This window comes from Heliconius melpomene, chromosome 12 (genome assembly GCF_056956725.1).
Source record: "Heliconius melpomene rosina isolate 202511_hmr_F chromosome 12, ASM5695672v1, whole genome shotgun sequence".
NCBI lineage: Eukaryota > Metazoa > Arthropoda > Insecta > Lepidoptera > Nymphalidae > Heliconius > Heliconius melpomene.
In genome coordinates, this window is record NC_140400.1 from 1,524,293 (window position 1) to 1,535,135 (window position 10,843).

Here is a 10,843-nt window from a genome sequence, read left to right on the forward strand (position 1 = left end):
ATACATATACGTCCATTTTACAAATGCTTACTAGTAGTTTTCGCAATTGCAACAAGGTGAGGCTACGCTGTACGCTAATGCAAACTGTAAACCTGGGAACCTAGAGTTAAAACATTGTCCTACTAATTTGCATAAAAAACTAGTGGTCTGTAAAATCGGTCTACGGGCAATAATAAGAAAATTTGTATAAATATGTGTCTGTGTTATTTGCTGTAAATTCAAATATTTTTAACTTAAATTATACAGATTAATTACATTTAATAATATACTATTCAATTATACGAGTAAGTAGCAATAAATGGATAGATAGGTCACAAGCCGAACTTTTAAGCCATTCTGCTTTTTCCACGTGACAATGACTCATGCGTGCAGTCGGTGTTCCTTGGTCTATAAGACGTTATCACGTCAGTATATAGAAAAGCTAAAGTTAGATTCCTTTGAAAATCTTGAAATACTCTTGAAAGATATTTACTGAATCCCTTGAGCAAGAAACGAAAGTATTGTTGAATACTCTCAAATATAAGATTTTTTATATTACATTAGTAAATATAAATAATTTTCTAAATTTAGGCTATTCATGTGAAGAAAATGCATTTAAAATATTAATTAATACACGACGGTTGTGTCTTTTATCTATCTTCACGCTGTGTCCCGCAAGCAACGGGATTGAAAGACGTTGCGTTTCTCGTGGCGGAACTAAACGCAGAGCTTTGTTTTATTTAGCGCAAATAAATATTTTCCAAAAATAAAAAAAAAATCACATTGTTCTCTTTGTTCTCTTTGCATATCCTGCTATAAGCGGAATATGAGTGAACCTTAAAAAAATGTATAATTAGTATTATGTTAGCCATTATTTTTCTCATATCCAATATGTTATGTTCCACCTTTTTGTTATTTCTTCCCACGCAAATTTTGAGATAATGGACGTTTCGTATAATATATTAATATAACATACAACTGCGTAATAAATCTCGTGAACAAGGCTCATTAGCCCATAGATTAAAACTGTGATATGAAAAAAGTATATATTTTATGAAGAGATTAGTGGACATATGTTATACTTGAGGCCAGTCGTGGCGCAGGCTCATAAAGAGTGACTGTACACTACTGGTTGTGGGTTCGATTCTTACACAAGGAACAACGAAATGAAATATTTACTTAAATTTATATTTCCATTGCTTCGGTGTCGAGGCACTCAACACTCCAGAATTAGGAGGAAAGTAGCGAACGGAGAGTGTGAACATTTAATACTAGTTATCAAATTTGGTTATAATTTTTTCTATCGAATAAATTATTAAACTTTTGTTTATTACAAATTGATTGTACAACAAGTTTTGCAACTACACGACAAATTTTAGTTAAAAGGAGCGAAAGTTTCATTGTTTTTACTGAGCGTTTGCTTGTACTTTAATATTAATTTTCTTTATATTACTTGCCACCGATATACTTTCAAACTTCGCAAAAAATTTTATACAATTTTTTACATTATATAAGAGATTTTTTTATATTAAATTATAATAATATAAACATTAAACATTTATATTTAAAGATGGTGGCTGGCACCAGATGGATGCGAGAAGCCCAAGACCGGGATGGTTGGCGCTTGATGAGGGAGGCCTACGTTCAGCAGTGGACGGCGATAGGCTGATGAAAAAAAAAAATATATATATTAACATTGAGGCCAGTCATAGTGCAGGGCCACAAGTGTGTGACTATTAACATGACAAGTCGTGGGTTCGATTTCCACTCGAAGAAATTAAATATTTTCATTTCCTCGAGTTCCACCACTTGTTATTAAGTTTTGTGCTCATTTTTTTCGGAAACAAGATGTCATATCGAGATGCTCCTTTACTATTAATTGATATACATTGCAACTTAGTGAACAGCCCAAGTTTCATTTCAATGAAACTACTAACTACTGAACCGATTTCAGTTCAGTAGTTTTTGAGATATAGATATACACGTTACTGGAAGTGACATGTACATACATACATATGTGCATTTATAAATATTTTTTAAAATACTATTTTGTTTACATAAAACAGTTATCGTAACTAAATAAAATGGAATTGCAAAAAAATCTAAATATTATCAATCAAAAAGGTATGTTTTGGATTCGCTACACGCTATATCCTGGCAAAAGGAACCAACGCTTGGTTCCTTTTTCCATTAGACACTCCGTTCCCCACGCATCTCTCAATTTCGTTAATATTAAGAGATTGAGTGAAAGCAGAAGGAAATTAGTCGTCAATATCTAAATAACAACAATAATAATCTTAATATCTATACCATTACGCCTCGACGGCCTCAAAGAAAACATATTTATAACCCCGGAAACACTTAAAAATATAATAACATAAAACTCAACAGGTTAATGTTTTTCCAAATAAATAAAAAGTACGAACGACTTTATTTGAAAGGAGATTATTGAAACTTCATTTCTCACTCCAGTCACGTGTAAGGAATGCTGAAATAGTAAAAATCGTGGGCTTCATTCAAATAAACAGAATACCGATTTAACTCTGTATTGAAATGTATTTGTTATGTAAACACACGGAAATTACGAATAATATATGATGATACTCATTTATTGTATACGGGTGAAGTATTTTCAGTTCTATGGCATTTTTAGATGAAATTGCGGGACTCAACGCTGCGTTTTTCTTACGAGAGCGAATAGATGAAAATATATAATTTATTTATGTGTATCAAGAAAAAAAAATTTGCGTACCGGAACAGCCAAAATCCAGTTTGCTTTTAATAATCACTTTTATCCTAGTAGATCACGTTTGTTATTATTCGACAGGATCCTGATACCAGTTTACTGAGAATCTAATTTATTTCAAGACAAGTTTATGGTTGGGTCCAGAATCTCAATAATAGTCTTAAAAGGCTAATAAAACTTTGAATACAAAATATTACTAACTCAGTCAGAAAATTAGATAAGGCATACTCTAAAAATATAAATAGTATAGGTATAATACATTATATTAAAATTAACTTGAGGGCACCGCAGCATATGACTGTGAACGTAACGGTAGTAGATTCAATTCCCACTCGGGGGAATAAATGAATCTTTCTTTTAAAAGTAATCTTTCTTAAGGTACAATTGACATATAAATCAGTAGATAAAGCTCTTTCAAGCGGGACAAGATTAATGAAATGAAAAGAGTAAAAACACCTTTGTAAACAACACGGTAAAAATATACGAGGTACAGTACACTCGGCGAGTCGTGGCCGCACTGAAGATAGCTATAGAGCCTGTGCATATTTAAAATTTAGGATTTTTCTTACTTTTGCTTATTTTTTCCCGAATGATTTCAGAATTCGGCAGAAAGTGGGGAATGGAAATGCCTTAACACTAGGTTCCTCTGCCTAGCCTGTTGTATGAAGCTGATTTTTATTCCTCCCGAGTGATTAATATGCAAAACTTCAGAAAACTTAACTTCAGTGCTGCCATGACTTGTCAACCGCACTGTACCTACGTACTTTGTTTTCCAACACTACTTTATCATTCTTCACAAAGTAGTTTCTGTTAAACCAATTTCAACATGTATGCGAAATTGCTGGAATAGTTGTTAATTTGTTAAAACTTTGAGAGCTTTTGAAATAAGCTTAGGTTTAAAATATAATGAATAACTAATTTCATTAAAGTTTAGTATCTAATTATATTTATTGCTTTACGTTTTTTTCCGTATGGCGCTCTCTACTTGTTTGCCAGAATCCAACAATGCTTTTTCTTCTGTCTGCCTTTTCTTTACCTTTACCTTCACGTTGTATCCCGCACATAGTAGGCTGTAAAGTTAAAGTTGAAAACGGAAAGGTCTTAATGAGGAATGGAGTGTCTTAACACTAGGTTCCCGGGATTCCTGTGCCTACCTTGCTACGTGCAGGACACAACGCTAAAAAAGAAATTAAACTACGTGACGTACATAGAAACAGCTTTCATTTCGTCACAGATATAAAACTTATCTATATAAATTAGGGAACATGTTAATAAGATAACCTTGTCGGTTATTCTACAGGTAATGATAAGCTTATGAAATTAATATTGGTAAAATAAATATATGCAAAGAGGGGAAATTTGGAAATATATTTTTAATATTACTATATATAAAATATTTCCTCGAGTGGGGATCAAACCCACAACCAGTCAATTTTGCAATCCCACTTTGTTCCTCTGCACCACGACTGGCCTTAAGTAAAGGTCAACCGGAAGTACCCTATGAATTTTAATTCCCTTTACATGGAATTTCCATTCATTCATCCATAATTTCTCCTCCATTTGTCAAATAATATACATAAATTGACGCATTTGTCCATTTTCAACAAGCAATTTTAATAACGATGTGTGCTGAGAATAACAAAAACTGTCTATCCCACTGCTTGAGTGCCCAAGCAGCTCGGGCAAACAATAAATTGTATGAACTTTATACCAGGACTCAAGTAAAAATAATCAATAGGACCGTTTATTTTGAGAGTGGTGTAAGTCCATTTTCTTTTGTTTCGAGAAAATTAAAGATTAGTATGTCGATGATTATGCAATTTCATTTACCGACCGATTTTAAGTTGTTCAAAACATGGGTTTTTTTTGAGAAATTAAACACGGACTAGTTATATATTAAAAAAATTACATTAAATTAAGCATGAATTACGTGATAGCTCATTTTTCTCAAAAATGGACTTACACCACTTTCAAAATAAACGGTCCATTATAAATAGTTCGTTTCAATCGTAGTGCAGGGGCACAAGTCTGTGACTGTAGACGCGACAGGTTGTTGGTTCGATTCCCACTCGAGCAAATTAAATATTTATTATTTTAATTTCTTTGACCGAGACAAAAAGCACGGTGAGTGGGGAACGGAAATTACATGATTAGAACGGAGTGTTTTAGAACTTGCTTCCCAGGTTCCCTCTGTCTATCTTTCCATATGCGGAAAACAATGAGAATCTATAAAAAATATTCAAAAAGATTTTAAATTTGTTACGTAAAAATGTTATCGGAATCCATTCAACCGTTTCTAAAATTGGATGTATCAAAAACAAAGAGATAGCTTAACAGATAGATATTGACTGACAATTTAAATCCTAACATTTACGTTTTGTTTACAAATAATTAAAAAAATATAAAATTTTCCAAGTGTAAAATAGACTCGTATACTAAATGTTTCATATAAACATACCTTATTAGATTTGAATCGTTGGTAAGTGGGGAATAGAAGTGACTTAACTCTAAGTTCCCAGGTTCCCTTTACCTCCCCTGCTATGTGTGGGAAATAGCGTGAAGGCAGAAAAACAAAAGTAACCTGTTTGTTGTTACTTTCTTTTTAAGAAGACAACGTGCGGCGTTTATCTAATCTTATCACTGGACTCTGTCTGTCTACCAGCAAGAATGCGAGTGCGAGTGTTACGTAAAGATAAATAATTATAGCATACAGCCGGTATGCGTGTTATATAGCTCTCAGTGTCACAAGCGGAAAAAATATTTTATTACTAGAGATTAAACTTGTTTTTAAATTATAGCTTTATTATTATATTATTATTATATATATTCTTTATAAAAATAACTCTACATCCTTTCTTATACCTCTAAGAATATGTGTAAAAAGTTTTTGTAATAAGCGGTGGAGAAGTTTTGCCGTGAAAGCGTAACAAACAAACGTGATGATAGGAAAGCATTTCTTACCTTTTTTTTAAATTTTCTTTTAAATTAAATTAAAATAACAATTTATATTCATATTTTTTGAACTCTATAACTGCAGCCCTCGTAATTTACATTATATATACATTTATTCTTTTTTCTTTAAACCACGCATTTCCCGCATGTAGCAGAAGGATTTCCTTTCATTTTGACGACAAACGGATTTGAAGAAACGAAATTTTGATCAAATAAAATTACTGGGAGAGGCGGCCTGTGTAGATGAAACGATCTATTCTCTATTAATATATTAAAATCATTGAGGCAAGTTGTGGGTTCGATTCCCACTCGTTGAAATTAAACATTTAAAAATTTTCAGGTGTCTCGTTCTGGTAACGGGCGTTAAAAAGTACAGTGTTAGATTCCGCCACTCAACACGCAATACGTTCAAAAATCAGCGGCAAATGGGGAACGGAGATGCCTTAATGGGAACGGAGTATCTTAACAATTAACTTCTAGGTTCCCTCTGCCTACCCCGTGTGTGAAGCTAAAAAAATGATAATGAAAATTATGTAGGTTTTGAACTTATTCTCGATACAAAGGAATCAAACTAAACACATTCCTTTTACTTGGAAAATATAATAAATATGAAAAGAAATCAGAAATCTTATATTAATAAAATATTTTAAATATACACGATACTCTAAGGTTAAAGATCGGATACAATACAACTTTACAAGGTTTCTCCAAAAAAAACATTTTTTCAGCTTCAATAGCAAGTAAGAGTCCTGTACCGTCCTCGGAAATTTGAGATACTGCGTGTTAAATGACGGAACTTAAGAAGTGGAATCCACTACCCGCAAGCGACAAAGTGACCGTTGATTACTTTTATAATAGCTTCACGCTGTATCCCGCATATAACAGGATAATCAAGGGCAACTAGACCAGTGATTACAAAGATTAAGAGAGCTTAAGAGATCGAGAGGAAATTTAAATATTTAACATTTAACCCATTTAGGGCCCCGTCGCGTCGTGGCCCAGAACAACACGTGCGTTACTATAAGCACGACAAGTTATAGGTTCGAACCCACTTTTTCTCACTCTGGATACATGGAAAAGCGCAGCTTTGGAATCGACACATTGCATACAATGCCTGCAGAATTTAATGGAAAGTGGGGAATGGATGTGTCTTAATGGAAAGAATTATCTTGATATTAGGTTCCGAGGTTCCCTCTGCAGGGTAGGTCTGCTTTGTGCGGGATACAGCGTGAAGCTAAAAAATTCAATTAGAAAACTCTTTCAATTTATTCTACACTTTTATTTTAACAAACTCGATTTACTAAGTGTGTTTAAAGTTTTATAATAAGCTTAATTGAAGCAACTTTAGCTTTTCCACATATGAAACTTTATTAATAACGGCTATAATCAACTCTTAATATGGCTTTAGCATGAAAATAATAATTGAATTCTCATATTAGTAAGCAATTTTAACCTGATAGGGTACGGAAATGACTTGATGGAAACGAAATGTCTAATTTTAAGACAAGGTTCCCAGGTTCCCCTTGCCTACCCTGCAATGTGCGGGATGCAATGTAAAGCTAAAAAAACCGCATAAATCTCGCGTGGCTAAATAGAAAGTGCCTAATAAAAGTCTATGACACATGACACCTAAGGTAAAATGACTGCAGGTAACCTATAGTTACATCGAAATGTTTAGTGTGATATAATATGTAACACTGAAATATTTTTCAATTCAGTCTAGTGGTTCCTGAGATTAGCGCGTTCAAACAAACAAACTCTTCAGCTTTATTATAGTGGCATAGTTGTATAAAATAAGCCGTTATACGTAATCTATCGCCGAAATATTTACACTTTGTAATGATTTCAGACTAAAAGTTTATAAATTGAAACGTTTATTTTAATAGCCAAATAAAAACAAATTTTCATATCAAATTCAATCACATTCTCAGCATTATAAAGTGTTTTCATTTATTATGGAACTTACATTATCTTAATGCAGATATAAATAATATGAGACCAGTCATGGGCAGGGATACAAGCGTGAGTCTGTAAACACAATAGGTTGTGGGTTCGAATCTTCGCTCAAATGTTGAGGCAAAGCGCGGCGTTGGGTTCCGCCACTCAACACGTAATGCCTTCAGAATTTGGCGTTGAATGAGGATGTCTATTGAGTATGTCTGTGTGTACACCAGCATATATCAGTAGTGCACCAGCTATAATTTAACAATTTAAAAAGCAATATAGACAGTCAATGTACTGTAGTTATTAAATGTAATAGCTTGCTCAACAAAATGACTATTATAACCTCATCTAGAAGCCAAAATGCCGTAATTATAATAATTTTATCATCAGACTTTCTTATTTTAGTAATGGGATTTTGCATTTTATTTACAACCTATCTCTCTTCATGCAGAGCGAATTTAGTGTTAAGATACTTTGATTTACTCTGGTTTTTAAGCGTAAGCGTATCCGTTAAATACATTTTTTTACAAATACCTTAGAGAGGATTTCAACTCGAAGAAATGAAATATTTATTATTTTCATTTCAGTGTCTTAATGGGAACGGACTGTTAAAACACTAGGTTCCCATGTTCCCTCTGTCTTCAATTTAATGTGTGGAGTACAGCATAAAGCTAAAATAATGTCCACTTATTAGGGAAAGCTACAAGCAATATTACATTACGCAACGATCAATAGAAGCGCAGTAGCAATGGAAAATGTACTAGAAACGGGAGAACTTGAGAGCTTCTACGTACAAGATGCACAACTTATACTTATTTACATTCGAAGGACTGGACGAAGAAGCATGTAAATTTATATGTTTTTTAAAAACTATTTTTTTTTTCTTAATATATTTTGTTTGCGTTTTTCTGCTTATGTGTTTTGTATTCGATTCTATATATTACACTAATATACATCCTCGTGTATATACAAAGTGTACAGATTAAGCGAAAATTTTAAAAAATATACAATAATAATAAAATATAAAAAAATATATCATTTTCTTATTCCTTTATGTGTAAAATATTTTTTTAACAATTAAAAAGAGAGTCTAAGCTAGAAAAACTAGAAACTTTATAAATTATGGCTTACGCTCGAATGAACATGGATGGATTAATTTGTTAAAAATATTTTCAAGTAACTTTTTTTTTATATTTTTGTGACAATTTTCATATTGCTATAAGGCCGTATATTTATAATATGTATAGTCGCCCACATTTTAATCTGCGTGGACTTTTTGTAAATGTAATGTAAAATTCCGTTACAGGTTTCTCCGTTTCCGTAAGAAGTTTTCCCGTTTCCCTAAGGAAGTACTCCCATAGATCTAATCACGAAGCACCTATACGATATATTTAAATTTTCTAAGTTTGCGGGTTTCGTTTGTCCGTTGACTGCGACTTACGCAAGAATTTTGTATATAAAGAATATATCTCAATAAAAATTAAATAAAAATACTAATTGTGCTGTTAATAAAATTTGATTTCTAATTAAAAAATGAACAATATAAATAATTGACCTTAAGATACATCTTATTCTTTCTGCTTATCTATTATTACTTATTATTTGTCTCATTTAAAAAAAAAACAGGTTTTTTGAAAATCATATAACTGTTACTAAAAAAATGAGCTATAATAATTAACAATAAAAAAAATACTTACCAAGATCCAAAATAAGAGAAAAATTTGCAATAACTTTTAAAAAAATCGACAAAACTAATTAAACAAACATATGAAAGCACACTAAAATGACACTTAAATAACCTCCCGCCGAATGTGACATTTATTTTTTTAAATAAGTTTTTTTAATTCAAGGCAAAAGTCCGTATATATTCTGTCTACAGTAACGTCAAGCACGAGCGTACCGCGCGTTGCTCCAACACCTACTACCGTTTGCCTCACTTACATCTAACAGTACCTACTATAAGGTACAGATAAAATTAAATATCACAAGAGTTAATTAACCTGAATGATTATTTGATTTATTTTTATACTATACTTCCTTATTTATTAGAGGAGTGAGAAATATTAATAATAATGCGCGATGGCTATGAATCTGGAGAAAACATAAAATTAAAATTATATTTAAATATTTAGATTCGATCCGTTTATTTGTAGGCTGGTTACAAATAAACGGATATTTACACATAATTTGTCTAAAACAGATAATTAATATATTGATTCCATTTTTCTATATATTAAAAAACTATGGCGGAATAAAAAAATAGTGTCAACCTCCGTCCCTTTTTTGATATTCCGTAAACAAAAAAATAATGTTAAAAAGATTTCTATAGTTAAGCTTTTGCCTGATTGTCAATGTGTCCATTCAATCTCCCGTGTGACAAGGGATGGTTATATTTTTATTTATATTAGACTTGCCGTACCGCAACTTTCTTTGCGTAGACTTTAAGTTGTTAAAAGCTTTTTAAAAAGAATTTAGCTCTTAACTTTTAACTTTTTTTAACTTTCCATTTTATTTCCAGAGGGAACCTAGTGTTAAAACGCTCCACCCCCCACTTTCTGCCAAATTTTGTAGGCATTGCGTGTTGAGTGCTCAAAGCCGAGCTTTGCCTCGACACCAGAGCGAAGAAATGGGAATATAAATGTAAATTAATATTTAATTTCTCTCGAGTGGGGATCGAACACACAACCATCGCGTTACAGTCACGCCCTTGTGCTGCGCCAGGACGGTTTAATTACGTAAACCCTTAAGTAACATTATAAATATGAAGAATCGCCTGTATATAAAAACCACCAAAAATAAAGTTAAAGATTAAAAGCTACGCACCTTTTTGCTAGTGGACTGAAGCAAGCAAAATATGAAATACTATATTCTTTTATATCTATCTTTTATCTTTTAAGGTGCGCTTCCTTATATTGACCGAACCTTTAACGGTCTTTTCACTAATACTGAAATGGACGTATAGAATTTCACAAAAATATAAAAAATATGACAATAGCTTCACGCTGTATCCAGCCTAATTTCGCGTAATTTTCGAGATATTATGTGTTATGTAAACTCGACTCGCAATCGAATCCACAAACATATGCAATTAAAAATAGCACGACGGCCTCGATAGAAATCTTTATAATTATTAACTTTTCCAACGATTTTATTATACTTTATAAAAACACTTCAAGTTAAAGGACTATATACAATATGTAAATTTTATTCCATTGTTTTACT

The 10,843-nt window shown here is 32.2% G+C and overlaps 1 protein-coding gene across 1 annotated transcript in view; it reads right to left on the bottom strand.

Moving 5' to 3' along the window:
- The window catches only part of LOC146533357 (orexin/Hypocretin receptor type 1-like), a 39,114-nt gene extending 29,585 nt beyond the window's left edge, over nt 1-9,529 (bottom strand). The window contains exon 1 of the mRNA XM_085194958.1: nt 9,319-9,529. The gene's annotated coding sequence lies outside the window, so the exon portion shown is untranslated. The remainder of the gene's footprint in view (nt 1-9,318) is intronic.
- Nucleotides 9,530-10,843: the final 1,314 nt, after the last annotated feature.